At 35.6% G+C, this 21,714-nt stretch overlaps 1 protein-coding gene and 1 pseudogene across 1 annotated transcript in view; both read right to left on the bottom strand.

Moving 5' to 3' along the window:
- Positions 1–21,714, bottom strand: part of LOC150094523 (uncharacterized) — a 159,957-nt gene that overhangs the window by 104,455 nt on the left and 33,788 nt on the right. The window lies entirely within an intron of this gene.
- LOC150094524 (U2 spliceosomal RNA) lies at positions 4,548–4,724 on the bottom strand (annotated as a pseudogene).

Raw genomic sequence — 21,714 nt, forward strand, 5'->3', positions numbered from 1 at the left:
TCTATACATACAAACAAAATCATCGATATAGCCAAAGCAGTACAAGGAGCACATGGAAACATCTAAGACTCTTCAAAGGACAAGACAACAACAATAAGTTATTTTTTCATAGTAAGAGATAAGAAAAGTTCAGATTTGACCACTAGGTGGGGAGTGTTATGCATCAGTATTCATATGGGCTGCAGCAAGATAACTTAATTTTATATTTATTGTGTGATGTAATTTTTAGATTGAGTGTTACTGTGTGATTTTGTGAACAGAATGTGGTGTTTGATTAAATATTTCAGAACAGCGTCATTTTAAATTTTTTGTTTCTTGTTAGTGCTTTTGAACAAAATGACAGTGAAAGGGAGACCATTGCATAAGTTGGCAAAAGACAAAGTGAATGGCATGGATTTTTCAAGAATGGCAAAATGACATGAATATAATATTTACACATGGGGAGATGTTGCTGATGTTTATGTGGAGACGTCAAATAAGAGAAAGGAGAAAATGAGGATATGCAGGGTGATATGCTGATGGACCATGAGGCTTGTTTGAATCAGAAGAGAGGACATGGAAGTGTAAGTGAAACAGATGCTGAGGAAGATTGTGTGAATGCTAAGAAAGCATGTGAAACTCATAGCAAAGGAAATTATGCTACTGACCATAAGAAAATGTGCAAGAATGGCAAAAAAAGCAGAGTTCAAATAACAGTAAGATGGCAAGCAGGGCTGAAAGTAAAATAGGGAGAAAAGAAAGAATGACAGTGAGAATATTATGTAAAATTTGAAAGTTGAGCTAGTGACGATGAGGAAAGAGATGAAGCCAATGCAGAGTGAAATGAAGAGAATTATAGATGTGTATGGAAGATCTCCGAATTTTTGTGTAGGAGTTCAATTATTAGAGGTGTGGTGAAAACGATGATGCACAAGTTTGTTTCGAAAAGATAGAATGAGCAGAGTGATTGAAGTATTGGATATGAGGAGTAAAGCAAACATAAGAGTTGATAGTGGTGGTAGGAACAAATAACTTAACTGGGAACAAAGAGAATATAAGACTGGATATCAGGTGATTGTTAAGAAGAATAACAGCTAATATGATAGGAAAGGTAATCAGTGTGTTGCCCAGATAGGACAGTAATGAGATGAGAATGAGAGAGCAAGAATTATGAATGACATGTTAGCAGAAATGGGTGAAGAAAAAGGGATACAGTTTGTGAACATATGGGATCAGTCTGAAGGATGATTAGAATTGTACCAGAGAGATGGACTAAATTTAAATGGTTTCAGTGCAAGTCATTTGGAGAGGCTGCTGCTGGAAGTGAGAGTAATGAGTGCAGAGAATGGATCTCAGCAAATATGAAGCAATGTGTTAGCGCAAAGAAGGAGGGATTCAAGTGATACTTATGAATGAGGAAGTGAGTAGCATGAGTGTACAGAACAAATGTGCAAGACAAAGTGAAAGTGTGAGCAGATAATCAAACAACTGGATAGCCTGGGATATAGGAGGAACAGAGGATACTGGGTAATGATAGAAAGGAAGAGCTTGAGGAATGCATAGAGAAGTCACATCTAATAAGTAGTATCAGGGAAACTTGTTATAGATCCAGAAATGAAAACTGTTATGTTGTTTCTATATGAAATGATGAAATGCTAGAGGTACCAGAAACAAGGGGAATGAAATTGTTGCATTAATTGACATCATTCACCAAAAATTAATGGAATAATCTGGTTGACAAGAAGGACATCCTGACAGAAACAGAGATGGAATGGTATAAAAAGAGGTGGAGTGTTGTTGATGATAGAAAATGAGTTATGCCCATGCAAGGTAGAGATACAAAGAAGAAACAGTGGTGGTGGTTTTCTGGCAGTACAGTGTGAGATAGTGAGATTTTATGGATGAAATGGAATGAAATATTTAGTTGAATGTTGCTATACACCTGGTAATGTGGAGAATAGTAACCATGAAATGTATAAGTAAATTAGCCAAGCAAATAGGAAAATGATAATTTTAATTATGGTAATATAGATTGGGATGACAAGATGGCATTCATGTGGAACTAAATGAATGAATTTCTCAAGTTTTTGAGGGACAACTACCTTAGGTGACATGTAACAAATGGTACATGTGGATTGAGGATTCTGAATCTGATTATCTCATAGAGGATGCCAATATAAATGAGATGTCAAATCTCCCTGTGGTTGGTGATAGTGACCATCAGGTGATTACCTGGATGGTTGCCAGTGATACAAGGACTTCTGTGAGAAAAGGTTATGTGGAAGTACAAAGCTGGTGATTATGAAAATCTCAGGGAATGAAGTTTTCTTGACAATGCTGCTTGGGTGATGTTCAAAAATTATCTAGTAGATGCAATGTCTAAATGAATTCCAAGCATTAGAAGATTAAACAAGGTAGGTGTGAAATGGATGAATGCAGAGATTTAGCATGCATTACAGAGGAGTACTTCCATTTTATGGATGAAATACCTTCCATAAAGGTATTTGATCCTTGTGAATGTAACAATATGAAGAGTTTGAGAGCAATGAAAGAGGAGAAACTGGCTGTGAGTGAACAAAAGGTATATGGTCACTTAAACCTTATTAATTTGATGTTAATAAGGCTGTGGGACTTAATAATATATCATCACATGTTTTGAGGCAATGTGCCAGGAATTTGACATCTGCAGTGGCATAAGGAAAGCAAGATTTTACTACTTCATAAAGGAGGTGACAGAACTAATTCCCACTTCAAATTATAAGTCAATCAATGTGTCAGGTGTTGTGGTTAAAGTGTTGGAGAGGTTATTCAGAACCTGGTTTGAATGGGGATATTCAGTTGTTTGCAAATGATGCAAAGTTGGGAAGAACTATGACAAGTAGAGCAGATATTGTGGCTTTACATAAGGACTTGTAAAAATGCACTTGTTCAACACAGAAGGGACATAAAATACAATCATGTGAGTTTCCTTTTAAAGCTACAGTGAATGGGGCACATGAGTGGGATTACTATTTCCAAGTTGCAAAGTATAATGTATTAGAATTTGGAAAACAAAGATGGGATGTATGGTATATGCTTGGTGAGGACATATGGAAGGTGGTGGAGGAAATAAATGATCTGGGTGTGATGACAGATAGGTATCTAAAATTTAGAGGATATGTTTCTAAAATTGTGTGGGACAACATGTTTTAGTCGTCCCACATATTAATACTAATGAATTCTGGTAATGACGGGAGGACACTGATTTTAAGGAAATTCTGATTCCATTGTATAAGGCCTTGATTTGGCCACATATGAACCAATGTACACAGATTTGGTCACCTGGTTTTGGTTTTCAAAAAGATGAAGAGGTATTAGAAAGGGTCCAGAGGCAATTAAGGTAGTTTCTAGTCTCTGGAATGTTGAGTATGAAGAAAGGTTGAGAAGATGCAATTTACAGAATCTAGTGGATAGGAGAAGAAGGGGTGATATGACAGACATAAGCTGGTAAGGGATTCTTATCAAATTAATGCTGAAGAGGTTTTTCAGAGAATGTTGGGAGAGGGGAGAATGAAATAGAAGTTAACCCTGGAATCTATATAACGAGTGATCAAAGAAGTGATAAGTAAGTTTTTTGTTTCTACAGAGAACATGAATGTATTTAAGGCACAATATCATGAGCTGTGTGTGTGACGGGGACCTCCCGCAATGAGTTTTTGACTCCATGGACATCTCGAGATAATAAAAATAAAATCCTGCATTCGACCATTAATCGCCTCCATATAAAACATTCCTTCTTTCTACTTCAAGATTCACAACTTTTTATCTCTTCCTATCTGAAGGATTTCCAAGGTAAAATGATGTAACATAAAAGTTAACTTGCCAAATCTAATTTCTGGAAGCCATTAAATCATTACTCTTCTAATGGAACATATAATATCTAATAAACATTTCGCCTTCTATTTATTTATCAAGTGTCAAAGACAATTTAATTTAATCACACTGTAATTATTTCAGTTACCTCTGAAGCATAACTAAAACTTTGAAACTTATTTCTGTATGAACGGCTGCTACATAATGGAGCTTTTAATTCATTTCAAAAATACTTCCATATCTCTCAATCTGTCTCACAGCTCTCTACTCAGCTGTTTACCAGCAACTGTATTCTTTCCACTCACACATGCTCTAGCATGTAATACTTCTGGTTTCCACTTTAGTAATGAAGTGAGTCAAGCCACAGCCATTACATGTTAATTTCAATGGCACTTTGCTTAAAAGTGGTAATATCTCACACTTCAGTGAACTAAGTAAGTTTCTTAGCTTATGTATTTTAAACATACACAAACAATAAATTATAATCATTACTTCTATATAGACTAACATATAGTCAAATGAATTCACTTCATTAACAATTAACGCTACACACACACACACACACACACACACACACGCAATGCACTATTATACAAATTAAGAATCACAATATGTAGTAAGGACATTATGTAAAAAATGTCCTTACTACATATAATAAAGTAAAAACATAAATGCAGCAAAGTTAATATAATTACAATATATAAGGCCAAAAAGTAATACCCCAAGGGGGCTGAGGTTCTATAATACCAGTCAGCTTGTGGCAAAGGTGGAGCACTCCCCAAGTACTCACTGACTTCCAAAAATCAGTTTAACATCTTGTGGTCTGTATCAGATATTAACCTGATAGGAACAGATACTACACGCTTATATTAGCCAAGAGACTGAGAATCAAAAAGTGTAGTAGCTGTCCTTATCAGGTTAATATCAGAACAGGGCCTCATTGCCCACCTAGATATTAAACTAAATTTTGGAAAGCAGTGAAGTGCAAGTAGCTCTCTGAACTTTGCTATGAGTTGCCCTGGTGCTGCATTATATATATATATATATATATATATATATACTGAACTGAAACAAAAGTTCTGAAAAACAACATGCCCTTACTACTTATAATAAAGTAAAACAAAAATGTAACAAAGTTAATATCAAACATGAATTCTATTAACATTTAAATACATAAAAAAAAAAAAAAAACTCCAAAATAAACAACAAAAACAGAAATTAGGATATATTTTATTTCATGCCATGGATGTGCTTGCCATGAAACATAGGATTCGTTTTTATTCATATGAATATACAGAACATTGCCCACAACACTTACTCTTTTGGAAGATGAATAAAAATGTCCTTGTGTAGTGATCAATATCCCCTCCCAACAGACACCATGTTACAGATATAAAGAAAAAAATTAGTCTACATACTGTATATGTAGCAACAATTACAGTATACTGAAGACACCGGAATGAAAATGACCTGACCCAGCATAATGATAAATTTCCCCTACCACAAAACGCTATACATTATCATTAAGACAATACTAATTTTACAATTAAATAATCAAAACATTCAAAACTAGCATGTCATATACATTTAGCACTTTGTAAAAATACGCTTGTTCAACACAGATGGGACATAAAATACAATCATGTGAGTTTCCTTTTAAAGCTACAAAACCTTATGAGATATACTCTGATATTTTCTATTATATTTCATTTCAAAAATGTTGGTTGTGACCAGTTAAACTGATTTGATGGTCCACTAATATGACTCACAGTTTGAAAAACACTAGTCTGCAGGATACCATTCATCTAGATGATGGAGAGGAGCTTATGGTGAACAGCTAAGGGTAGCTAATTTTTGGTGTGATTGGAAGGAGAGCTATACGCTATACCTTTTAAGATCAAAATTTTTTTCTGCGGTGATCCAGATGTTTTTTTTTTTTTTGTTGTTCTAGAAGGGTACTGGGTTTGAGGGAGGAGAAGAGAGTTCTGTTGATTAACTGAAAGGAAATTGGATAAAAAAAAAAAAAAGTGTCCTGGATGTGATTAATTTTAGTGGAGCAGTTAGTGTGGTTAGAACTCTATTTGTTAAGGGTTTTGATAACACTATACTGATGGGAGGAGTAATGATGCAATAGAAATATCTTCCAGTGCAAGGTTTTCATTAGACAGAAAAGGAAAAGTTCTGTTGAGCAGTATGGTGACTAGAAGAGGAGAAATGTATTGTTTCCTTTTCCACTGTGAAATGGATCCTCAGGTGTTGGCTGATGAGGTGTGCTAAAAACATTTGCAAAGTATTCGGGTAAATGGAGAACACATTTTCAATGTAGCATAGCCATCGAAGGTTTGAGATAGATGAAGTTTAAGGCTATATTTTCAAAATAGTCCATAAAAAGAATGAAAGTCAGCACATATAGCCATGCATTTAATGTGCCTGTAGATTTTCCTTGCCAAATAAAATAACCAGAGTGCACTTTAAAAGTGAATTTAAAATATGAGTTCTGAAGTTTCTTTTAAGAGTACATCAGTGAATATAGGAGGCTATATGAAAACTGCGTATGCCATGGCTACAGATTACCAGATTCAATTACTCATTCAATCTAAATCATCAATATCCAATTGATAATACATCTTAATCAGCAGGTTTAAAAAGTTTGATTCAATCTGAACCTTTACAAAAAACCATATGTTGATATTATTATTAAATGAGCAACTCCATGGAGTCCACACTCATCAAGGGAGGCCCTAAACATTATGTCAAGCACTATATTTGCACAATATCTATTATACAGTTGATCCTTGAACAACACTGGGGGTTAGTCCCTCCCCCCAACCACACAATCAAAAATCAACGTACAAGCTTTGACTCCCCATAAACTTAACTACCGATAGCCTACTGTTGACCGAAAGCCTTACTGATAACATAAACAGTGATTAACACATATTTCGGAAGTTATATGTATTCTTACAATAAAGTAAGCTAGAAAAAAGAAAATGTTATTAAAAAAAATCATAAGGAAAATAAAATTTTACAGTACTGTACTGTATTTATCAATACTAAGTTTACGTCATCTGTTTACAGATAGATGAATCATCTGTCTGTCAGTACCTACATCAATATTGTCTTATTTAATACAAAACGGTGTACATGTTATAGGTATTACTAACATTAGACATCAAAAATGAAAAGATAATGGGAAAAAGAAATTCATATTTATTTACAGGTATAATAATTCAATGCATCGATAATGAAGCAGCAGCAATATGATTGTTTTATGGTAGCCTATCCTGTACTCTAATGAATGAATCATAAGTTTTATTGTATGCTAATTAAATGTAAATAATTAATTAATAACAGTTAATTTTATGCAGTTATGATTTAATACTGAATCTTTACATTTGTTTACATTTCTCTTGACTGTGAATTGCACCATGTATGGTCTGTAAGTGTTTGTGTGCATAAGTTTTGATAAATTTTAACTTTTTATAATAGATTTATGTATATTTTATGATTGTAAATTATAAAATAGACTAGTATCTACATATTTTACACATTCATTACATACCTAACTTTTTCTTGATTTTTTTCATTATTTCTGAGCTACACGGTTCGTTTGCAACTTTTTTCAAATTATCACAAATCTTCAAAAAATTTTCCAGTATATTTATCAAAACAAATCTGCGTATAAGTCAACCTGTGTTGTTCGAGGGTCAACTGCACCTTGCTTTGAACTCATTTGCAGGTCATGGCACCCACTGGAAACCTGTTTCACTCATTCATCACTCTCCAAGCAAAAAATCTAGTTCTCGCATCCTTGCTAACCACACTCTTGCTTAATTTCAAAGGATGGCTCTAGTTCTCCTACCAGATCTGTTCTGAAAAATTTCCTCTGTATTAATCCTGTAAAAACCTTCTTACAAATTACCTTCAGTAAAAACGATTTTGTAATTTATGAGTTATATCTATTGCAAATGTGAAAATTATTGCAACTTTCCACTTTAAGGGGAAGCAGCTTTCAAACTAGGTAGCAATCTGATGCTCAGAATATGACACTTGCCAGACTATTATGAATGTGTCATTTTTATTGGGATTTGTGATTTGCTCAGTATTTCCAGGCCAGCAAACTACTGTATAACGATAATTTTTGTATTGGTATGTGTGTTGCAGTGATTATTTTGCAACTTCAATTCCTGTTGAAAGTTTATTTTTCACTTGGTTAGACTATGATAAATTTAGTTTAATGTGTTGTACTACCTTACCCCAGTCCTGAAGATACTGGCACAAACTTTGTTTGCTCACACTTGGATAAAGGATTAAACTAAATTTATTATATTCAATTCCTGTGTTCATTAATAATTATGGCAAAGTTGACTCTGAGACTTTTAAAATGGTTAAACATGGGTCAAGGAGATAGATATAGATATGCAGCTGATTGATGACGAGATAGATAGAGATGCAGCTGATAAGATAGATATAGATATGCAGCTGATTGCTTTGGATCAACTTCGCATGTTACTTTTAATGCCCGACAATGTAGATAGAAGTTTTAAAAAAAGATTCTGTGACTAAATTTAATGTTCAGAGTTTAGTCTTATATACTTGTTCTATACCACATACACACAGAAATGGATTTTGTTTGCTTGGTTTACAATGTATGACAGTTAATAAATAAATTTATTTTATAAATAATATATAGATAATTCACATGGTACTGACATTTCACAGCTAACTAATGTAAGTGCTGTTGCTAATCTCTGCTTTAATATTTTAGCATATCTGATTATATTTCAAGGGTTTCTTAAGCTGACCTCAGGGGCCCACTATAGTGAGTATGGGAGTGATGAACTGGAATTACCAAATGCTGGACATGATGTTTATGGAATATACTTCTATGTTGCCCATAAAATCTGCTCTTAGAGTACTCGAGGGATATGAGTCATCTTTCCTTTCTTATCTTCCTTTTGCTGCAGTAGGAGTTTGCTTTCTCTCCCAAGATTCTGACCCTGTCCATAATGGACTCTGCAGCAGAGGAGTGGCAAGCCAGCTGTAATATTTTGCCTATAACTACAATAAACATTCACAGGATATTGAAAAATTTTACCACATTCAGGGTAGTCGAATCTCCACAAAGACCATTTAAGGGAGATGAGAAATATATGTACCACGAACAATATCAAAAATATATCAATATCAACAAACAATGTTAGAACATTATTTAAAACTGGAAAACTTGCATCATTAGAAGATGAATTAACAAAATTCAAGCGGAGTATAGTAGGTATATCAGAGACACTGGGCAGTTGAAGGATATGTTAACATCCAAAATGCAAGAATATTTTACTCAGGAAAAAAAGATGGAGTATATAGAGAAAGAACGGCAATCATTGGGAAAAACAAATCATCTTTTAAATTCAATAACAAAAATTACTCCAGTATCTTGAAGAAAAAAATAATAAGGTAATACAAGGTTAAGCACCAGATTACTCATGGGTATGATGAATGTGAAGAATTTCTCTCATATCTGCAAACAGAATTTGGTATAACCAAATTCTGTTGGTAATTAATACCAAATTTTGTTGACAGAAAAGACGTGCTAATAGTAGACTCAATGCAAAAATAGGCAACTATTCTGAAAAGATGGAAGTAGTAGTAGCGAGAAAATTTGGGACTGATGAGAGAAATGAAAGAAGCAATAGTCCTTGAATTTTGCAAGACAACAGGACTGATGAACACTAATACTTTTTTTTTCTTCTTAGAGATAGCCATAAATACACACATAGACCTCACCAGGAAAACTAAAATCTGTACTGATTATATCTTAGTCAACAAAAAATGGAAAACATTATTTCAAAATGTAAAAAATTTAAAAATAGATATGGATTTAATCATGGAATTTTATCAGCAAAATTAAAGCTTAATTCAGCAACAAGAAAAGACCATTAAGACTTAACACTCCAATACACCAAATGTGCTTCATGAAAAAATGAATAATAAAAAATATCAATTTATTTGACGGTATTAATTCACAACATGGAATAATAAGAAAATAATATTTATCTTATGTCACTGGGGTTAGCAAATTCAGGGCACAAAAACCATTTATCACAGTACACAAACAACAACAATTTGGTTAACAGTGGGATCAGTTTAGAAAAAAAAAATTAAACAGCCCGCACAAAGAATTAAAGTCCTAATAAGCATAATTTATTGTTGAATAAAGAGAGAAAAAAAAAAAGTGTGTGTGTGGGGGGGTATTAATTTGATCTTAAAATGACACTGGCTCCCATTTTATGGTAAATTGATACAGACATACCTTTTGAGGTTCAGAAAAACTTTTGAAGCAGGTGCTGATTCCAAAAACAATCTGACTTATGACCTCTGTGTAGCACTTCATTTTCTTCCATTTGATCATATGTGATAGGTATCTAAAGAACATTTTATTTATGTTAGGCCCATATATGAGAGGTTGACTGATCAACCGATAGTACTATAGTACTGTATATGAGTAGTGGGTTGGGAAAGGAGAAACTTGACACTCGATTTAAAAACCTGCATATTATATTCCTTGGGAAATAAATCATGGGAGGACTGTTTCACATTACAGCAGTAGCAGGGATGGAGGAGGAGGAAAAGAAACTTGTTCTGTTGGTTTCAAGGTGTACTGTGAAAGGATGTTGGGCAGCACCTGTATGTGTTCCGATGGGCTTAGTAGAGAGTGGGGGAATTATCGATGCTGTTTCAGATGAACATTTCCCAAGTAAATATTTATTGAATATACAGATTGCAGAGATCAAATGTCTATGTGAAAGTGAGGGGAGTGAGTTGGTAAGAGATGGGTCATTTATCAGTCTGATTGCTCTCCTCTGTATTGAGTCAAGCATTTTGAGGGAGCTTTTTGGAGCCCCACTCCAAATATGAGAACAGTATTCAATAGCTGGGCAGATTTGCAATTTGTATAAGGTTAACAGTTGTTCAGAGGTGAAGTAGCGTCTTGAGCGAAAGAGAAATCCTAGTTTTTTGGAAGCTGAGGATAGAATGGTTGCGATGTGTTTATGCCCGGAGAGGCCTGATGTCAAGGTAATTTGCAGAAGAGAAATCTCATCTTGTCTAAGGAATTTGAGTGTCATCAAAAATAATACTGGGGGAAAATGGTTCTTTTTTTGTGAGAAATAAGACAGAACTGGGTTTTATTAGCATTGAAGTTGACGAGGTTATCTGAGACCCATTGGAGGATGGCTTGGAAATCAGAGTTAAGGGAAGTTGTGATTGATGTTCTGTGAGTTGGGTAAGGTTTATCAAATGAAAGGGAGGAGTGCAATGTCCTGTCATCTGCAAAACTGTGTATTGGGTTTGAGGTCAACTGAAGTAGTTCATTGATATACAGGAGGAAGAAGGTCAATGAGAGAACTGAACCTTGTGGGACCTCAGCATTAGTTGGATAGTGAGAGGATAGTGGGCCATCTACCATCACACATAGTGCATGTCCAGACAGAAAGCTGGCAGTCCATCTGCACAAGTCCTGAGACAGTCCAAATTATGGGAGTATGCTTAGTAAGCCTTTGTGCCAGACCCGGTCAAAGGCTTTAGAGATATCAAGTGCAACCACTTGGGATTTGCAAAATTTCTCCATAGCATTTGTCGAGAGATGGGTGATACGTGAGAGCAGATCGCCTGTTGATCAGCATTGACGAAATCTGTACTAGTGGTCACTTAATAGCCAGGTACCTTCAAGGTTGAGTAGGAGTCGAGAATTGATGGTTTTCTCCATCACTTTAGATCGGACTGAGGTGAGTGAGATAGGTAGTAGGTAGCGATTTGTCACTCTTTTTATAAATGGGTTGGATAAGGCCTATTTCCAGGCTTTAGAATATATACTAGTGGAGTAAGAGAGTATGTACAGATGGCATAGGATAGGAGTCAGTTCTGGTGCAAAAACTTTCAGGACAATTGGAGGAATGCCATCAGGACCAGGAGACTTTTTGTGTCTAATTTAGACAACAGGTTTATGATCTCTTTCTGGCAAAACGATACAGGGGGCATTGTATGTTGGCAGTTGGAATGACTGGGGAGGTTGCCATTATTAGTTATGCGTGCATTGGAGGCAAAGTGTGAAGCCAGGAGATTAGCTTTTTCTGTGGGTGATGTTGCAATTGAGCATCTGGGTATGATAGGGGTGGGAATAGTGTAGGGCAAAAGTTCTGACCAATTGCTTTGGCAAGAGACCAAAAAGCATGGCTGTCATTTGGACATGCTGGAAGTTTCCTGCTTTTTGCCCATTCAAATTCTGTTTTGGAAGCATTGATAATTTTCTTGTATCTGTTTCGGGCTTCAGTATAGGCACTGAAGGAGGATGAAATTCTTTATTTGAGCCAGTTGTGGTATGCCTGATTTTTTATTTGTACAGCCTTGGCACATCTTTTGGAGAACCAGGGTTTAGATAGGGGATGGCAGTTCAGAGAAGTGTGGGAAATGTATGTTTCCCACACTTCTTTGGTGATTCATGATTCATTTGGTGCATATGTTTGGATTGCAAGACCAGAAACAATAGTCCAACAATGGGAATGAAGCATAGTAGTCTCATAGGCTGTTCTATTCAGCACTGCTATAATGCCAAACTACACTTGTGTGGGTGTGACTAAGTATTGTAGCATGGGAGAAGAGATGGTCACTATGTTGTGATCAGAATTGTCCAGCAAGCTCACAACATTCACTGCATATTTGGAAAGGTCTTTGGTAGTGAAGAGATCTAGGGTATTTGGGGAGTGATTCGGGTTATCTGGTATTCTGGTCGGCTTGTGAACAATTTGTGTAAGGTCATTAGTGATGGCAAATTTTCAGTATCTCTGCCTGCAGGATCTGTACAACTGGAAGAGAAAAGCCAGTTGGTGTTATGGACATTAATATCACCTAGGAGGATGATTTCACTGTTAGGAGAGTGGGACTGGAGAAAATCAACTTTTAAGGAGAGGAAATTAAAGAGCTCGGAGTGGTTGGTGGTATTAGGAGAGCAATAGAGACAGCAGATGAATTTGACTGAGTGGGGAGGGATATTTTCAGCCAAGGAAGGTCAAAGTTGGGCGATTCTAGGTTAGGTGCTCTAGGACAGGGTATATCAGAGCAGATATATGCACAGATGTCAACTTTAGATCGAAAGGAGTTAAACAATGTATAGTTGAAAGGTTGAGATGGATAGTGCTGGGGGAAGGTGAGATTTGAGTTTCTGTTAGAAAGAGTAGGTGGGATTTGGTGGACTGCAGATGGTAGTGGACACTATGAAGGTTGGAGTAGAGACCATGGATGTTGGTGAAGTGGATATGCAAGGTTCTGTGAGGCATGGCTTTGACCGCAAGGATACTGCACATTTCCTATGAAGTGCCTGCATACTGATCTCCTTGGTGTCACTTGATTTTTGCACTAGTTTGGTTTGTTTGTAGTCAATGGTCCAACAGTTGTCTCCATTTCATTTTTTTCTTCTAGCTGTCTTCGGAGTTGGTGTCTTTATTCCCTCTGGACAAAAGTTAAATCAGGTTGAGCATGTACACACGATTGGGGACAACTGTCCTTTAGCTTGCTATTTACTGCCATTATTAATTTTGATGTGTTTGTCGGTGTGCACAGGTCATTTCCACTAGAAATGGAAAGTTCGTTCCGTCCTTTCTTTTGTTTATGGATCCGAAACGATGACATTTGACGATTTTTCTGGGATCGAAGTTGCATTCACCTGCTAATTTGCTGACTTCTTCTTTTAATGATTTACCATTTTCCACCAGAAAGTTCAGAATAACAGAGTTGAGTTTCCTGTTTTCGACCTCGAGCGACTTGTGCACCGTTGATGAGATTAGGACGTGCAGTTCGTTAGCGGGCACTGGTGCACTTGCGATCGGCCGCTGGTCATCGAGTATCTCGAGCTGTGTTCCAACTTTCAGATTTTGGAAGAGAAAGTATCGATCGTAGTATTAAGCTGTTGTTCTAGGTTTTCAACTGATTTGCCAGGGTACAGTAGCTGTTTAATGGAAGGGGGGGCACATCAAACAGAAGAAAGGCTGGTCGAGATCAATAAAAAGCTTGTGCGCTGATTCATGTATTTTCGCACAGGAAGTATGTAGCCAGTGGCAACAGAAATCACATAATATGCCTTTTTTTAATAAATTTAGTTTAATCCTTTATCCAAGTGTGAGCAAACAAAGTTTGCGCCTGAAAGTATCTTCAGGACTGGGGTAAGGTAGTACAACACCAGGCAACTCGTTGCAAAGGTGGAGCAAGCTAACATCACTCCTATCTCGGTATCTCCCATAATGCAAAACACATCTCCTTGCGGATATGTATAATGTTATGCATTAAGGGAAGGGCCACTACCCAGACTAGTTTTGACCTTTATTGAGGTCTCTTCAGTGGGAGCCAAGCCCAAGTGGAGATAACAGGCAGAAGCACTAGTAAGGTCATCTCTATCTATAGGAGTTGCCAAACGGTGTGCCACTTTTTTATTAAATTACTCTGGATTTAGAGAAAGATGTTGGAAATTTATTGTTCACTTGGTTAGACTATAATAAATTTAGTTTAATCCTTTATCCAAGTGTGAGCAAACAAAGTTTGTGCCTGAAAGTATCTTCAGGACTGGGGTAAGGTAGTACAACACCAGGCAACTCGTTGCAAAGGTGGAGCAAGCTAACATCACTCCTATCTCAGTATCTCCCATAATGCAAAACACATCTCCTTGCAAGGAGATGTGTCATGCATTATGGGAGACACTGAGATAGGAGTATCTCCCATATGGGAGATTCGGATTCGCAGCTGCAGCACTTCACATTGTTAAATCGGTTTGTTGGCGATCGGCTACGTTACGCTGATGGGACTCAAAGTAATCTTTTGTTGTTGGCCTTTGTTGCTGCCATTTTCACTTCGCACAGTAGGCATAGCGGGTGCTTTCGCGTGGCTGTTTTTTTTTTTTTTTTTTAATTGTAAAAATAATTGATTTGAAGGGCCATGGATACTTGCAAATTGTGTGGAAGTAATTGGCTACTTAGTACCCTCCGCTAGTTTTCCATTTACTGATTATTTTGCACAAAAAACACTTGCAATTACAATAAAATGCAGGAGCATAAGTTTAACAAAACTTATTCACAGGCGCCACCTATCGGTATGGTCTGCTAGTACCAATTTGACATAATGATAGTAAGGAACATATTTTTTATGTTCTCCAAGGTATATATCAATAGTTCTTCCTGTCTGTGCATAGTAAGCCAGGTCATGAGGACAGGGCACTTCATACGCTCCTGGATGTGACAAAGTAGAGTTTGTCCTTAGGTAAAAGGATGTCAATATGATATATGGTTTAAACGTAGTGTAGAGCAGATATTTATTAAGCATTCTAGATATCTTTTCATATGTGCCCTGAATATACAGGATGGTAACAGTTTTGCTGTAGCCTTGCATATTAGGCAATAAAGAGGATTTGCAGGGAGCATTTAGAATTTTGTCTATAGCAGCAAAAGCATTGTCACTGGAACAGATAGCTCTGGCTCTATGAGTTAGCGTTTTTAGGATACCATATTGTTGGGCAGGATGATGGTGTGATTGTTTGTGCAAATATCTAACTGTATATGTAAATTTTCTTAAAATAGAAAAAGATAATGAACCATCAGGAAGGCATGTGACTAGTGGATCTAAGTAGTCATTAGCTTCCTGGTATATCGCAAAATGGATTTTAGGGTGTTAGTTATTTAAATTCAATGAAAATATATGTAATGTGTCTGTACCAAATCTGTACCAAAAGATCCAACTGGCAATTGGAAGGTCACACTGCAAGAAGTAGCAATCAAAAGTGGACAAAGATGGCATCTGAATGGATGTGACAAAGCAGAATATCCCAGAGGAAAAGAGAGATACAGAAATTCACAGAAATTGGGAGTGTGAGATTAAAGAGATGGATGAACTCAGTAGTACAGATGAACTCAAGATAGAAAAGAGGAATTTGGGTGAAGCCTTCATCCAGCAGGAACAGAAAATGGCTGAATAAAAATCAGGTTTGCTTGAATACTCTGTCAAAAGTTTTGATAAAATCTAAATAAATTACATCATAATCATTGCTGCAATCCACTTCCCTTGTACTCTTCATAAAAAAAAAAACTCAAGCTTATCAAAGTTGACTAATGCTTAAATCATGCTGCATGCTACTCAATAAATGAACTCTGTCAAGGACGTACTGAATACATTTCCTAATTAATTTTTTTCATTAAAAAAAATTTTTTTCCCATTCATTCTGTAACTCATAGCTATAAAATAACTGACCTATAATTCTCAATGGGCAACATTATAACTCCATTGTGAACTGGTATTCTTTAAAATTTCAAATAATTTCCTGATCAGAAGAATGCCCAATCTTACCAACTCATAAAAATAATGGCAAGTAGCTTTATTGTACCTAGCATACATCTATTCATTGCAAAGAATGATATGTCATCCCTAAACCCTATTTATTAATTGACAGACAATTTAAAATATCAATGCATTCCTGTTTTTGTACTAGATTTATAGGTGTAACTTTTTTCAGATCAATATTTCTTCCCAAGTCCCTCCTCAAAATGCAAGATAACATATGGAGGGAAAAAAATTAAATAAAAATAAAGAAAAATAAAATAAACTGAATATAAAAGGGTAAAGAGGCTAACAAATACATAAGCAAAGATTGAAAACAAAAGCACTACAAGCAACTGTGTTTAAAGTAAAAATAAAAGTGCTTTCATATTGTAGTTGTTGATCCAACAAATTCAGGTATTATATAGAAAGAGTTAACTTGGTTAGAAAGTAAATTATACTTCCCAAAAAATTATATTTAAAAATTTTTTTTCAGAGTGTATGCAAGCAAAGTTTGCATGTAAAGAATCTTCACAACTAGGCTACTTATATTTAAAGATTAATGACTTCTCATCATTTGCTTTACTATCCCATACTGCAGAGTGCACTTCCTTTCAGAAGTGCATAATGCTATGCATTAAATAAGAACTCACTACCCAGAGCAGTTCTGACCTTCTTAAGGTCTCATATCAGTGGGAGTCAGACCCAAGATGATACCAATCTTGAATTAATGCAGACGTCCTATTTCTCATATACAACTAGCAAAAAAGGTGTATCATGTTATTAAAATATTCTGCATCAGAGATAGATGTAGATAGACAGTGATTTTGGTTAGTTTGAAAGTAAACTATAGTTACCAAGAAATTATATTCTTGTTTAATCTTTCTTAACAAATTATGATAAAACAAGGATTAAAGGAGGGTCACTATCCAGACCAGTTTATATCTTCAGTGTATGCAAAGAAACTTTGTGTGTGAAGTATGTATCTTCACAACTAAAGGTTGAAACCAGTCTGGGTAGCAACGTTCCCTTAATGCATAGCATTATGCACATTCAAAAGGAAGTACGCTTTGCTACTAATGCAACTGGCATAAAGTCATCAGCTTCTGTACATACAAGAAGCATAATCATGAAGATACTTCATGCACACTTCATTTGTATTTTCTTCACATGTATAATTTAAACTCAGGTTTTGTTTTTGAATTTAAATCTCATGATAAATTTAAACATTTGATGAATAAAAGCCTTAAAAGCTTCTCATTTACTGTTACTTTCATTAAATTCCATTCCATCTCCCAGTTATTCATGCTTTCTAAATCTCTTAACATACTCTAAAAATCAACTTTATAAAATACCAGCCTACTTGCTTCCATATCACAGTTTCTTCCATTCATTTTAGTTCTCTAGATTAAATGATTATTAACAATCACTATCACAGTAGTTCTAAGTAAATATGCCTGATTCTTAATTCTCCTACTATTTACATTGCATTTAAAATCCAACTTCCCCTAGTGGGTTAATGAAAATGTTGTTTTATGAATTAATTCTAAATATCTCTAATATTTATTTACTTCTGTTTCATTGCCAGTTGATGCTATCTATATTAAAATCACCCTACTATTTCCTACTTTACTAATTGACTGGCCAATAACCAGGGCTGGATTAACCATTAATCAAAATAAGCACGTGCTTAAGCCATCATGGAAGGGGGGGGGGGGGAGCAGCACAGAATTTCTGCTTTAGTTAGATGACGAATTTAATTTAAATTAACTTTTAATTAGTTTTTCATTGTTTTTATCTTTTCTTACTGTTACCTACTTTGTTTCAATAAATAATGACGTGTAGAAGGCCTAATAAAAATCTAATCACATGCATGACAGCTCATTTACACCTTATCGTTCACGACGCTTTCTGGCACTACCATTGCGTCAAATGAGGTAATTTTTTATAATTAACGTAACCATTTTATTTTTTATTTTCCAGTCTGTTTTTGGTCTTGTTTTAATAAATTATGTCTTATAAAAGGCTCCAGAAACAAATATAAAACAAATCACGTGGTTGTCTCAGAAACGCGCCTCCGGTAAAAGGCCTAGCTGTTGCAGAAGTGCGACTCCGGTAAAATAAGAGTTAATTAAAGCACAAGCTTCAGCTGTAAGCCGAAAATTAAATCGTTCATATGATTTTGCCTGTGATACGTGTAACTGTGTTGATTGCCACCTAATATTCAACAAAATAATCTCTTTATTTCTGTATTTAACAGATCCCAAGAACCAAGATGAAACGTGTTCAGTTAAGTGGTGCACAAAAGCGAAAACTATCAAAAAAGAAACAAGAGAAGACTTTGGAATTAGATTCCAAGACTTCAAAGCTGACTGATTTCTTCACACAAGTTCCACGACATTATATACCAATTCCTGATCAGACCCAACCTCTGTCATCAGAAGTGGACACATATACCACTTTGATCACTTCAAAATATGATGATGATGTTGGAATCATCAAGGTGTCACAAGCAGGTTCATCTAGCACATGTCTCACTACTGACCTCACTTTGTCTGTAAATTCTCTTGATATCTCTACTGCAAATGTTGATGCAAGTTGCTTTACAAAACATTCTGAGGTTGAAATAATTGCTGAAAATGAAAGTTTAGTGGGCCATGGTGATGGTGGTGAAATGATTCAGTTTGCACAAGATGAAGTAAATATAGTAAAAGATCCAGGGTTGTGGCTTGATTTCTCTGCTGATGACATGGCTTATTGAACCCAATGACTGTCAACACCACAACGGGCCATTTGACAAGTCTTACTGACATTTCGGTAGTGGCAAACAAGTAAGACACTGTTCGCAGAAACTTTTTGTTGGGACAAAAGCCAATGGTGAGGAATACAAGAGAGAGTGGTTATTGTATTCACCATCAACGGGATCAGTTTATTGTTTTGTTTGTAAACTGTTTGCTCCTAAAAATTTCTCACATTTTGTTACAAGAGAAGGGTTCAGTGACTGGCGAAATACTATTGTAATTGATCAACATGAAAAAAGCACTACTCACCGAGACTCTATGCTAACATACTTAACTTGCAGACAAGGTGTAGGGTTGGGACAACAGTTGGAAAAACAAATTCAGGAGTGTGATTACTGGGAACATGTCCTGACATGTGTCATAGCTGTTATTCGTACGTTAGCTGAACGTGGCTTGGCTTTTCGAGGAATAGAACAAAGATTTGGATCATTGCAAAATAGGAACTTTTTAGGGCTGCTTGTGCTCATAAGTCAGTTTGATCCATTTTTAGCAGGTCACATTGCGAAATATGGAAATTGTGGCAAGCAAATCCTTCTTATCTGTCCAAAGCCACCTGTGAGGAACTCATTCAACTGATGGCTCAAAAGGTCCACGTACTTATTGTTGATGAAGTAAAATCTTCTGGTTATTTTAGTTTGTCAGTTGATTCAACACCAGATCTGTCACATATCGACCAGTTAAGTGTTGTACTTAGGTACTTAAAAGATGGACAGCCTACTGAATGCTTTTTAACCCTTCTGGAAATGAAAAACCATACCGGTGAGGAAATGGCAAATCAGGTGTTGCAGTACTTATGTAAAGTTTGTCAGCTAAACTTTTCAAAATGTAGGGGTCAGTCTTATGACAACGCTGCTAACATGTCTGGGTGTTATAAGGGGATGTAGCAAAAAATTTTACAAACAAACAAGTTTGCTATATATATATATGCCCTGTGTATGTCATTTACTAAATTTGGTAGGCCAAAGTACTGTTGACTGCTGTCAAGAGGTGGTTAATTTCTTCTCTACAGTGCAGTTGCTCTATACCTTTTTTTCAGCCTCAACCAGCCGGTGGACAATTCTTAAAGGTTGTATTGGTAATGAAAATGTCTTAAAATCCCTTTCTGATACCAGATGGGAGGCACATGCTATAGCAACAGCAGCAATTTTGAAATCTTTCCTTCAAATTTTAGAAGTGTTAGACAGTATAGCCGAAGACCAGTCACAAATGGGAGACACTAGAAGAGAAGCAGATAATATTGCAAATAAGATGCAAAAGCTAGAATTCGTTTTTATGTTGAATTTTTGGGATGAGATTTTGCAAAATTTTCACAGAGTAAGCCAAGTTCTATAGAATGAGGATGACAACTTAAAAATATGTGCAGATCTGTATGGATCATTAGCTGACCAATTGTGCACTTCACGAAATGAATTTGAAAGATATGAAGCAGCTACAAAGGAAGTGCTACCAGATGTTGATTACAAGGCAGCTCAAACTCACAAACGTATCAGAAAGAAGGTACCCAATGACGGAGATGCTCCAGAAGTATATCTGAATGCCAGAGATAAATTTCGTATCACCACCTTTTACATAATTGTTGACAAACTTGAAACTGAGATGAGAAGAAGAGGAGAGATATACAAAGAAATATCAGAGAGATTTTCTTTTCTAAGTGATGTGCCACATAATGCTACTTCAGTGACTTCATCATCTACTGAAATTGAAAGGTATTCTCAGTGTTGTCAAAAGCTGATTGATGCTTACCCAGAGGACTTGAACACTAATTTCTCAGCTGAGCTTCGGCAGTTTCACTTATATGTGCGGCATAAGTTCAGTGCAACAAAAAATGTAAAAACAAGATTCAGTCATGCTGAACTTTTTAAATAATTGTAGAAGACAATATTGAATGTGCCTTTCCAAATGTAAACATTACCTTTCATATATTTTTAACATTAATGGTCACAAATTGCTCAGATGAGTGTTCATTTTCTCAGTTGAAGTATATTAAAAATCCCATCAGAACAACTATGCAACAAGGTAGGTTGAATACCTCATCTCTACTAACTATAGAAGCAGATGTGTTACATAAGATTAATTTTGAGGATCTGATCAAAGACTTTGCAATTAAAAAAAAGTAGGAGAAAACTTTTCAAATCTAGATAAAGTTGAAGTATACAAAAATAAACATTATTTTCCATCTTGCTATAAGTTTTGTTTCATTTTGAAAAAGAAAAATTTATTTTATGGTTTATATTGTTTATATTTTGAATTACATATATATGGGGCACCAAAATCTTTTAAGTGCTTAGGGCCTCTATGGGTCTTAATCCGGCCCTGCCAATAACAATAGTGACTCAATTTTAAAATTTGCACTTGCCAAGGGAGTCACCATTTCTAGTTGACTGGTCAATAACAATGGTGACTCAATTTTGAAATTTGGGAGTCACCATTTCTAGTTTCCCCCAGAGCGAAAATTACAAATATGACAAACGTAATCAAAAACCAAAAAAGAAAAGTAAAAGAGATGGTAGTTCTAGTAGCTAATAATAATTTAAGTAGTGACAAATATAGTATGAGAGAAGATATGAAAGGTCTGTTGGAAGAAGCAAGAAAGAAACATGAGAGTAAAATTTGTAGGAATATTACCCAAGATATGACAGTACTGAGTTAAGAAAGAGGATGATGATGGCAAATGATTTCACGCGCAGGCTGAGTAGAAGATATGGATGCAAGTTTTTAGATGTGTGGTGTG

The sequence above is a fragment of the Typopeltis vanoorti genome, chromosome 22, assembly GCF_054136105.1.
Source record: "Typopeltis vanoorti isolate ZY-2024b chromosome 22, IOZ_Tvanoo_1.0, whole genome shotgun sequence".
Taxonomy (NCBI): Eukaryota; Metazoa; Arthropoda; class Arachnida; order Uropygi; family Thelyphonidae; genus Typopeltis; species Typopeltis vanoorti.